Genomic DNA, 12137 nt, shown 5'->3' with positions numbered 1-12137 from the left:
TCCGAATACGCCCCAGATACGATGTCCGGGTATCAATACAGGCCGAACACGCCCGAGACACCATGTCCGAATGGCATCACAGGCCGAACACACCCCAGACATGATGTCCAAGCACGCCCCAGACACGATGTCCAAGTATCAATACAGGCCGAACACACCCAAGACACCATGTCCGAATGGCAACACGGACCGAACACGCCCCAGACACGATGTCCGAGTATCAACACAGGCCGAATACGCTTAAGACACGATGTCCGAATGAATAATTGACCAGGATAATGGAATTTTATCGAGCGATCATTCGGAACAATGCCGATTTCCAGATTTCAGACTTGGACGGCTATATTTATTGGTGGTTCCGTTGACCTGCCAGCTTTAAAATTGTATTTGCGAAATAGCTTTCGATCAAGATCGGTATTGGTAAATTGTAGTTTCATTCAAAGTTAATTTATGAGTTCGGCCGATACTAATGTCCCTTGCATTTATTGCGGGTCGCCTGTGTTTGCCGCTGGGTTTATTTGACAAGGACAGGAATATTTGGGGCTCACACATATAAATATCGAAGACTCCTGGTTACACGTCTATAATTTCAAATGCCGATGCGAAGTTGGATGTTGGACGCACTGGCGTAGCCAGGGGGGACGAAAGGGGCGGTTGCCCCCCCCCAAATTTATTGAAAATTTTCGTAAAATCAATAGATATTAGAGTATTTTGGGGCAAAAGTATGCAACCTAAAATTTTTCTTCGCGCTTGGCGCGATTTGGTGTCCGTTCATGTCTTGATTTTGTTATCGGTGTCACGAAAAAAAATTATTCCGCAAATACCCATTATTGAATTTAGCTGCATTCTCAATTATGAGAATACAACAGGACCAGTAGATACACTAGTGTAGCCCGAGGTCGTTGGGTTGATTGAGTCTGTAGGAGTGTCAGTTCAGTATGGCGGTTGGGAACTGTTAGCTCCGGCAACTAGGCTACCGTTTCGGGACACACGAAGATATATAAAGTATGCTACATGCTACTCCGCAAAGTGCGCTCCCGAAATGATTGACCACCATAAATCCGACCCATGTATTCCGAAGCCTTCGATATAGATAAGCTATAGTTGGCAACTGGAAGCTTCCATAGGGTATGTGTCTGTGTGCGTCTAAGAATCGTATGTATAAAGGGTAGTGATGAAATTGCCTATGGCAGGATGTACGGTTCTGCGAGATGTTCCCACGGGAGAGCTCCCCTAAAGCCATAATCCCCCCCCCCAAAAAAAAAATTGTTTTTCTGGCTACGACCTTGCGTGTGCTCGATCTCTTGATCTTGATCTCTTACTAATTGCGCAAAGTGTTTACACCGTATTCTATATAACTTCTCCGTATTACTCTTCGACTAAACTACGGGCCTTATAATATGGGGGATGGCGCCGTACCATGCTATTTTCTAAAACGTGCTGTTCGAGAAAACAGAGGATTAGTATAGCATTTCCATATCAATACTATCATAATGAGAATGAATGCTTATGCTATCGAAAATTGGATACCTGTTGCCTGTTGGTATGCATTAATATGAATCAAGCTCGTCACCTGTTCACAATCCACGTGAACGAATTAGGATCATTTTCACAACTACTTACTTACTTGAGTACTTTTAAAGTCAGTCAATTCTACTTCACCTTCAAGTAGTTTTAGGTTGCTCATGGAAGAAGTACTTCTACTCGTACTTGAGTAGATTTTTTTCGTCGCTACTTCTACTTCTACTTGAGTAGATTTCTTGACTACTTTGACCACCTCTGGTTGTGATACACAATGCTGCATAGTATGACACCGGACAAAATTTTATACTCCTTGATTCTTCCGATCAGCTGTTCAATATGAATACGTTCTCTCGCCATCTTTCTTGTTGTGGAACAGTCTGGCTCAGGCATTTGACGTTGTGTAAATCATGTGAAGGAATATTTAAATCTAGATTCAATTTCTTGATTTCAGACTCAATGGTGAATCCCTTTTCTGCCATGATAGCATTGCCTGGCTCACCATAGCTGAACTCCATCATTTTCTTGCATTCCTTGTCGAATCCACATATTTAACTAGTATTTCGATCTGAAATGATCCCTGTGAATAGTTCCTGCACAAAAGTAAGTGTACCACAATCCAATCCATCAATCCTTTCGAAATGCAGAGTTGCAATTGGCAATATGACGTCACTTGACGGCATAGTTTCACTTTCGCGTTCACACAGAACATTTCAAAAAGGTTCAAGTTCACACGAACCTGAACCTTTTAGAGATTCATCCCATCCCTAGTACGTGGGGAATCCGATTTCTAGTTCCTTGGCGATTTTGAGGGTTTTCTGGTGCCCTGGCTCTTATAAAATATAATACAAATACATGTGTGTTGAATGGCACTGTTTTAGTGCTATAGGTCTATATACCCGATGGCATCAATGTTCTCTAGCTTCTTCGGTATATTCCAGTGATTCTCAACCTTTTTTCCACCGCCGTCTCCTCTCAGACATTCATGGTTGCCGCTTCCATATTTAAGCATTGTACTAAAGACGATGCGGTAAAGGTCGAAGTATGGTCGCTCATGCCGGGTTTTGACTTGACCTAATTAGAATTATTTCGCTCATGAATCGCGCCCAATGACCACTCAACTATTTATCGAACTAATAATTGTATGTACTATTTTCGGGATAAAATCAAGGTTGATATTCCGAGCGCAGGGTAGGGGCCATACCTATCAGATCGAACCCAATGTATAGTCTATATAGCGGCTATAGGATATAGCTTAGGTTCTACCCGACAGGTAAAGCCCAGGGGCTCTCAGCCTATTCTTGGTCGTAGGCCTTTTCCGGTTTGAAAATGTGTTGTGGCCCACCTCTTATCTTAGAGTTATAATCCTGTTGATTGCGTGGTAATCGACAGCGCCGATATGCATATTTCTCTAAAATATGCGCATATTTCTTTACTGATGAGTGATGATATTAAAATCTAGGCATAATGGGGCATGAAATCGCGCGAAGCGTGACAGAATTTTCCAAGTTGAATAAATATCCACTAACAAACGACCAACAAAATAATATTGGACCCCTTCGAGCTCCCAATTGGGGGTTTCGGTGTGGCAGTTACAGCCCTCGTAGATCATAGGCTAGAAGTCCTGAATATTATTCTGATCGCCCGCTGCTCCATTCGCATCGCGAAACACGATGATCAGATCCCGGCATCCACTGTGTAATTGGGACTTTAGTTCCACTGTTGTGTGGAATAATGATCATTCTGGACCAGCTTCGAACAATACATTGGTGAATGGGGTACTATACAGCAAAGTATCTGCGATTTCAGCTTTAATCCAATGATAAAATCAATTCATACGACTCTTACACAAATATCAGTGCATGGTCGCGGTGCTGTATCATTTCTGACTCAAAAGGTCCCCGTAATGTAGAGAAACCTGAATCGTGATTTAATAATACAAATAAAATACAACAAATTCAAAAGTCCGCGTTTACAGTTGAATCTCTGGAATTCATCAATCCTCACAACGCATACATACGGTTAACGATATATTACGACTCAAGTAAATGGAGCATAGAAATAAGTGAACTTGTATCGTCGTTACCGCGACTGTTTTAGCAGCGGTTCATAAGTGCATTGAACCAACCAATCATCATCGTCAATTTCATTGTTCGCGATCAAAGTGTTGCTCTACTTATTCTTGCTAGCTTGGTAACAATATGTTCAAGTGAAAAGCAAAGCCGGTGGCCCGCGAGCATTTCGAATGTTTGAATCCGGCCCGCGACGTAATTTTGAGTTTGACAGCCCTGGTTTACAACGCAGGATATTTGTGGCCAGATAGTTATTGTTTTTAGTTGCTTGCTGATGCTGTATAGTAAAGCGATGCAGTGAAGGAATATGAAATTGCTATAGTTGTTGAAATTTACGGACGGGTGATCAGAATAGAACCCCGAGGAAGTATCTGGCAGATGTTCAGTACGTTATCGCAAAGTATTCGAAGAAAGAGTGCGACTGTGATTCCGATTTTTGAAGACACAACTGTCCAGCATTTTGGCATATTAATATTAAATGATGAAGATTATGCTTTTGGAGATGCTGACTATCCACTGAGGACTTACTTATTCACGCCACTATTATGGCCAAGAACATTGACCGAAAAATGTCACTATTGTTTTCATACATAATGTTACCCTTTCTGGCATAGAGCACAGTGCTTTGGGTGTTGAAAAAATATCTCGCGCATTGCCTATATTCAAGGAAGAACCTCAGAATATAATTGTGACAATAGCCTGCCTCTGCCTTCACAATCTATCAATTCAGACGAGGAAGATGGAGCTGAATTTGATGAAATACTTCAAATGGAAGCGTTGAACGCACTCGCATGGTGTCGACTCCTACAGACTACACCAGTGGTTCCCAACCTTTTTTGGCTCATCGCCCCCTTTTCAAACTCCACGCCGATCATCGCCCCCCAAATATGGGGAACCGAAGAATGGGCATACAGACTGAAATCACCGGCGAGTTGACTAAGAAAAAAGGTCAACTTTTCGGCTCGACCGCGAAATTTCACTTTCCCAGCTAAATTTTGGTGAGCTGAGTAACAAAAAAGGTGATTTCTCCGACTTGATTCCAAAAGGACCATAACAGCACTTCGTCAGCCCCCAATACGTTGGTCTTGACCCCCCCCCTCCATAGGGCGATAAAGCAAACTTCTGCACCCCTCATACCCAACTCCCCCGATACCTCTTCACCGCTACTTCTCAGCACAAATTGTTGGACTCATTAGTTAGTCGGCTTAATTCGTGCGAAGCGCGAAAAATTTCCATCGGTATGATTGAATCGGTCAATATGATCGGGAATTGCATATATATTTCTATCAATTTCTTATCCTCTCTCTGCTCATGTATTCAGATTTACCGGTAAAGCTGAGTTAGGTGTCTTGGAAAATGTAGGGCCCGTAAATAATAATTTAACATATTCGGGCGAACCCGTGGGTATAATGACTTCGTTACGTAATGACATTTTGTGGCCTGTCTGCTATGCCAAAAGATATTCAAATCGCCCATACGTACTAAACTAAAAGATTCACACGAGTTGAAATTGGTATGTCTGCACAGGCAATTAATTTTTCTCTGCGAGATGGCATAATTTTGTGGGGTTCTGATTGCCAGGACAGGAACATTTGGCGCCAGCCATTTAGGCGCATATATACAATTAAATATATATGTCTATCGTATATATATCGAAGTCGGTCAGCATAAAGGCAGGCCTTTTCCCTAAGGTTTTCGCGTTCTGGCCCACTTCTCGGAGTCGCATGTTACATGGCCTGAGACTATACATATCTCTTGGTGCGACATGGTGTGACTGATGCCGAGATGCCCATTTATATAACTCATGCATATTATTTCTTGGAGGAAGGGTATCCAATAAGTAAGAAATATGAGACCAAGAAAAGGCGCGCAGCGCGGAATTTTTTTGAAAAAGTTGCCTAAATTTCCACAATAATTATTGTTAATTCACGAAAGAATTGTGGGCCTCCTTCGATCTCGGGCCCCCATCCCAATTGGGGTTTGGGTGTGGCAGTTACGGTCATGGACGCCAATATAGCCATTTCAACGCGCCATCGCCCCCTATCGCCCCCTTCGTCCGTTTTCGCCCCCCTATCGCCCCTTGGCTATTTTCGCCCCCCTGGACCGACAAATCGCCCCCCGGGGGGCGATATCGCCCACGTTGGGAACCACTGGACTACACAAATATTTGCATGACAACGCATGATCTTGAGATTTCTCCTAGCTAGCATTCATGAATATTCTTGTTTGCAATACATTTGATTACATTCCAAAACATACTTGTGCTTTATTGCTTGCGACACGTCAAAATGAGGTAAAATGTGCATTATGGCTGTATTAAGTAAGTTCAACCTTATAAATTTGCGACACGAGATAGCGAAGTTATTGGGGCGTGTTCGGCCTATGATGCCATTCAGACATTATATCTGGGGCGTGTCGGCCTGAGTTGACACTCAGACATCGTGTCTGCGGCGAGTTCGGACATCATATCTGGGGTGTGTTCGGCCTGTGCTGCCAATCGGACATCGTGTCTGGGGCATGTTCGGCCATTCAAACATGGTGTCTCGGCTGTGTTCGGACATTGTGTCTGCGGCGACTTCGGACATCATGTCTGGGATGTGGTCGGCCTATGATGCCATTCACACATTATGTCTGGGGTGTGTTCGGCCTGTGATGCCATTCGGACATGATGTCTCGGGCGTGTTCGGCCTGTATTGATACCCGGACATCGTATCTGGGGCGTGTTCGGACATCATGTCTGGGATGTGTTCGGACTGGGTTAGCAGCACTAGAAAGTCGTGCCTGGTACTGTAACTGACTTTATAGTGAATATAGCGACTATCCTTATTTCTGACATGACTATCCTCATTTCTGACATGACTATCCTCATTCCAAACATGAGACTATCCTTATTTCAAACATGACTATCCCTATATCAAACATGGCTATCCTTATTTCTAACATGACTATCCTTATTTCAAACACTAGACTGACCTTATTTCAAACACGACCAACCTTATTAACATCGTGTCTGGGGGGTGTTGGGACTGTGTTGCCAATAGCACATCGTGTCTGGGGCGTTCCGACACCATGTATGGGTTGTGTTCGGCCTGTGCTGCCAATCGGACATCGTGTCTGGGGCATGCTCGGCCATTCAAGCATGGTGTCTGGGTTGTTTTCGGATCTGAGTTGACGTTGACACTCGGACATCGTGTCTGGGGCGTGTTCGGTCCGTGTTGCCATTCGGACATGGTGTCTTGGGCGTGTTCGGCCTGTGTTGATACTTGGACATCGTGTCTGGGGTGTGTTCGGCCTGTGTTGCCATTCGGACATGGTGTCTTGGGCGTGTTCGGCCCGTGTTGATACCCGGACTTCGTATCTGGGGCGTATTTGGACATCATGTCTGGGGTGTTATCGGCCTGTGTTGCCATTCGGACATGGTGTCTTGGGCGTGTTCGGCCTGTGTTGATACCCGGGCATCGTATCTGGGGCGTGTTTGGACATCATGTCTGGGGTGTGTTCGGCCTGTGCTGCCAATCGGACATCGTGTCTGGGGCATGTTCGGCCATTCAAACATGGTATCTCGGCTGTGTTCGGACATTGTGTCTGCGGCCTATGATGCCATTCACACATTATGTCTGGGGTGTGTTCGGCCTGTGCTGCCATTCGGACATGGAGTCTTGGGTGTGTTCGGCCGTGTTGATACCCGGACAACGTATTTGGGGCGTATTCGGACATCATGTCTGGGGGGGGGGTGTTCGGCCTGTACTGCCAGTCACACATGATGTCTAGGGCGTGTTCGGCCTGTGTTGATACCCGGACATCGTATCTGGGGCGTGTTTGGACATCATGTCTGTGGTGTGTTCGGCCTGTGCTGCCAATCGGACATCGTGTCTGGGGCATGTTCGGCCATTCAAGCATGGTGTCTGGGTTGTTTTCGGATCTGAGCTGCCATTCGGACATGGTGTCTTGGGTGTGTTCGGCCGTGTTGATACCCGGACAACGTATCTGGGGCGTGTTCGGACATCATGTCTGGGGGGGGGGGGGGGTGTTCGGCCTGTACTGCCATTCACACATGATGTCTAGGGCGTGTTCGGCCTGTGTTGATACCCGGACATCGTATCTGGGGCGTGTTTGGACATCATGTCTGTGGTGTGTTCGGCCTGTGCTGCCAATCGGACATCGTGTCTGGGACATGTTCGGCCATTCAAGCATGGTGTCTGGGTTGTTTTCGGATCTGAGTTGACACTCGGACATCGTGTCTGGGGCGTGTTCGGTCCGTGTTGCCATTCGGACATGGTGTCTTTTGGGCGTGTTCGGCCCGTGTTGATACCCGGACATCGTATCTGGGGCGTGTTCAGACATCATGTCTGGGGTGTTTTCGGCCTGTGTTGCCATTCGGACATGGTGTCTTGGGCGTGTTCGGCCTGTGTTGATACCCGGACATCGTGTCTGGGCCGTGTTTGGACATCATGTCTGGGATGTGGTCGGCCTATGATGCCATTCACACATTATGTCTGGGGTGTGTTCGGCCTGTGATGCCATTCGGACATGATGTCTCGGGCGTGTTCGGCCTGTGTTGATACCAGGACATCGTGTCTGGGGCGTGTTTGGACATCATGTCTGGGATGTGTTCGGACTGGGTTAGCAGCACTAGAAAGTCGTGCCTGGTACTGTAACTGACTTTATAGTGAATATAGCGACTATCCTTATTTCTGACATGACTATCCTCATTTCTGACATGACTATCCTCATTTCTGACATGAGACTCACCTCATTTCTAACATATTTGTCCTTATTTCAAACCAATCGAACCAACCCTGTAGTAATTTCCCGCGAATTTACCGAAAAAACGACCTGTATGAACATAAGTTCGCGGTAACTCTAAATAGGTATGAACGCGCTCTTATCCCGGAACTGTTTCGGTAATTTTTTCTCTATGTGAACATCGCCTGTTTCGGAACTTGTTCCCGAAAGAGTTTCGTAAATCCGTTATGAAAAGGGCCTATAGTTTCGTCCACCTTTGGCGCTATCTGTCGACAAGATTTTAGATTTTATTTTAGATGATAAATACCAATATAGATAAATTTATCTTGATAGCTCTGAATAAATATAACTGGCATCGTGGGAACTACGGCGAAGGCCGAGACATTTTGGATGTGTTGCATAAATGCATATAGTTTTTACTTTTCATTCAGTGCGCATGCCCTCTCTCTTTACATCGCCTTGGACCAGATTTTCAAAGACTACTCCACGTCGTTTCGACTCTTTCCTATCTTCTCATTGTATCGCAATATTGTGGTGTATTGACTTGAATAAAATTTCTAACAGTAATCTGAACTGAAATACTTGTCACATTCGAAAGAAATACCATCCTTCTTGTATGGCTCACATATATTTTGACGTGGAAGTTTGGGGTCATATTTTTTCTCAAGAATAAGGAGAAGATATTTTGTTTATTTGAATTTTTTCTCGAAATATCACAATTCCTCATATTTTAGGCTATATATCTAGTGACAGACAAAACGCGAGGTTTTATTAGAATATGTCATCCTCGATCCCAAAACCGTATCGATACCAGTATTTTTGCCATGGACTCGAGGTTTCTTTCATGGCTTGACAATCTGCTTGCTCGACACCTATGAATCCGGTAGTGCGACTACCGCCTTCGATTATTATGTTTTGATTACATACGTGAGATGTGGTTGGTTATTTTTGCAGGTTATACATGTCTCTTTCTTTCTAAATAATTATGTCCTCATATTAACACGGAAAATTACGGATAGTTGTCTTGTAATAATGTATAGCTGCTGAACATGGATTCCGTCACATTGACATAAGATAATCGCCACCTCATTTTGTTGCTTGTCCTTTTGCATTATATTTTTTACTTTTCATTCAGCGTGTATTCCTGGGCCAGGTTGGCGACTGGTTTCAAATACTACCGGTTCAATTGCTTTGTCCGGTTGGCCGTAGAAATGTAAATGCCTGATGATAAGAGCTCCTTTGTGCTGAAAGTGACGCATAATCTGTGTTCCACGGATACGTTATTTGACTAAAATGATACACAGTAATCGTAATATGGAATTTCGGTGCATTTTTTAAAATGAATCCTGCGTGATGATGGGAGCTTTTCTCGCGTGACAGAGCCGACGTTGCATAGTCAGTAACAAGAGATCAGATGCTTATGGTTAGCAACTGGCAAGGTGCAAGTACTTTACCAATAGATACTAAAGTCAGCAGATCCTGGCCAAAGGATCAGGTCAAAACGTTGTATACCACATATTAACTGCAATGTAGCATTTGTGGTGGCTGAGAACACTACCTTTTTTAAAAAAAATTTCTATATATATTTTTTTTATGAAACCAATCACCCGTGACCGCGTGCAACTGGCGACCAAGTCGGTGTGATCCTGCGTGCCGTTGACACCGCAGGCTATATATGTTTCTTGAATCATGGGAATAAAGCGTTATTAACCCTACTTAACCATACCATGTCCATTCAGTTGCCGATTAACTTAGGCTACTAGTACATATTCCTACATATCTGCTGACGAGCTGACGAAGCTCGCGTAATTGTGCATACCACTACCACATACAGCGATTTCTTATTGATTGGAGTGTATTGTACCATGTCAACATGGCAACATGTTTATCGAGCAATTGCCGGCCAAATACCCAGTATGGAATCAGTGTCCTGTGCTCAATTGCTCGCCAAATCTCTCACCGCACACCAAGTACCTTACTGCACTCTGAGAATCATCACATTTATTGCTGAAATGGTACCGAGATTCTGCACGGGGAATCAAGGGTTAGAAAAGAAGGAATCGCAACTATTTATTTTTGTCCGCGTTAACTACGTGCTGGGACGATGATATTATTTAATGAGTACCACTCTTCGGCCGTAGTATGGAATTGGTGTCTGTGGCACATATAATTGCAGACTTAATCAAACGTTGCATGTGCAGTGTGCCCTGTTCAGTTATGGATTGTCGTCTGGCCCACCACTTATGCTATAAATTGATTTTTGCTGAAGGGATCAGTTAATCGCAAATACCAACATTTTCCTATGCCCTCGGTATATATTGCTTTGTAGTTATGATAGCACTGTATCTGTATTGGCTTGTATATACTGTATGCATCACTCAAGCCTGCTAAAAGTTGCGCAATTGGTCTCTTGTGACAGATTCCTTTCAGGGAAATACAAGCTGTCGCACGATTCTAGTAGCATCACACCAAAAATTGGTTTGTCATACAAGGGAAATTCCTATCCTATTCCATTAAATTTAATGTCAAATGTCAAGAATGAAAAAATGAATTATAATATTTCGCACTTATTCACCTGGTCTCAATGCATCTTGTGATGCTCATTTTTCGTTAAGAGCTGATAGTGTTTTTTTCTGGCTGCCTGTATGGGTGTCGCAAATACCAACTGCATTGACTGATGCAAACCAGGAACCAGCTTTTTCTCAGATCTGAAATTCTTCCTGATGTAGCCTACCATAAGTAATATTGCTCCCATCTGCAGTTACTATTGCTACATGCTTGCTGCTTTAAGACTTTTTGATCTACACAAGATTTGATCTTTTCCTTTGTTGATAAAATGTTGATAATCCAAATTCAATAAGTTGAGGTTTTTGTCATGCATTGTACTTCAATATCAGTGAACCATCTTCTAGTCATACATATATAAAATTAAGCCATACACTACAAGAACAAAATCAAGCATTTATTCTTAATATTGTATGCGTGGGCCTGGGTTTGCAAGGTACTCGTCGTCAAACCGTGATCTTTTCTACAATGGAAAATTGCAAAAACATAGTAGAGTGACCCTGTGATTGCCAATGTGGGTGATATCGCCCCCAGCGGGCAATTTTGAGCAACAAGGTCTTGAAAATACCAAAGGGGTGAAAATGTTAGAACATCCAGTGAGATATAGTCAATTAACACGATCAGAATATGCATGTGGAGACGGCTTATTCTGCGTATGACACGAAAAAAAGGTAAACTCAACGGAACGTAGACGCGGAAACAGGTTTTCCAAGCACCTACCACCTCGGCAAAAATAGCCCTTAGTAAATTCACCACCGATCAGAGTTAAGGGAATAAATTTCCGGATTATATGCCCTCTTTTTCGGATCCATAAATATTGGGGGGCGAGAATTTGTGTCGAGATTGATAAGGGGGCTATGAGTCGAAAAAGGTTGGGAACCACTGCTATTGCTATAAACGTTTCAGTGATAACTTCTTATTGTGACCAGGGCTAGATAAGGTGCATACCGGCGAGTTCGGGGCTATGCACCCTTACTTTTAAATCAGCCTAGTTGAAGTAAGATTTTCTAGTGTCACGAATGTTTTGATAGTATGATTCTCATTGTTAGCAGTCTTTTGTAAACTATTATCATGTCTGTCCCCTTTATACTTTTATGTTCCTTATTTTGGCAAAGTCTCACATATGCAGAAACCTTTGTCTCACGTTCGAGTATGTTACCTAACGCGACGACATCGCCACAATCCATATTAACTTATTTTCGTATCTTGTGTAAATGAAGAGTTGTAGACTGC

This window comes from Botryllus schlosseri, chromosome 2 (assembly GCF_051294905.1).
Source record: "Botryllus schlosseri isolate E-star chromosome 2, Bs_hap1, whole genome shotgun sequence".
Classification (NCBI taxonomy): Eukaryota; Metazoa; Chordata; class Ascidiacea; order Stolidobranchia; family Styelidae; genus Botryllus; species Botryllus schlosseri.
This window is presented reverse-complemented; position numbering follows the sequence as displayed.